The following is a 599-nucleotide window of genomic DNA, read 5'->3' as shown; positions in this document are numbered from 1 at the left end:
AAACATTATTTGTCGAATGTGGGTGCATGATTTTGGGTTGTGCTGTTTTTCGACTGAATGAAAGCTGAAATGCCAATGCTCTGGTCTTGAGTGTAAATCGTGTTTTTCTCTGAAACGTTGACTCATCAGACAACACCAGGTCCCTAGAGAAAGAGAAGGCCTTAGCCAAGATACAGGCATCTGACGTGGTCTTAGCCTAGATACAAGCATCTGACGTGGTCTTAGCATATAAACAAGCAGTTGTTTTTGTGCCAAAATTATGATAATACTGTAGCCACCCTCTTTTATAAGTAGAGCAATAATTATGGATATTCATAGTCTAGCATTTTACATACCATCCTGTGCAACATACAATACCACTTTGGTTCTGAGATGTTTAGGTCACTTCATAAAGGAAGACACTGTTTATTCTAGAGTATGAAAGGTCTTGAAAATATGACCCTTTAAATGACTTTGCTTATTTCTAACTTCACCCACACTATCAATCAGTCTCTATCTTTCTATACAGGCTTTCCCACATCCTATTATTCTCTCCTAGACAATTCTTTGACAGCATAGAATCTATGCCTCAGAGAGGGTTCCTGATCGTGGGCTCCAAT

Source organism: Engraulis encrasicolus, chromosome 8, assembly GCF_034702125.1.
Source record: "Engraulis encrasicolus isolate BLACKSEA-1 chromosome 8, IST_EnEncr_1.0, whole genome shotgun sequence".
Lineage (NCBI taxonomy): Eukaryota > Metazoa > Chordata > Actinopteri > Clupeiformes > Engraulidae > Engraulis > Engraulis encrasicolus.
Note: the sequence above shows the minus strand (reverse complement) of the source record.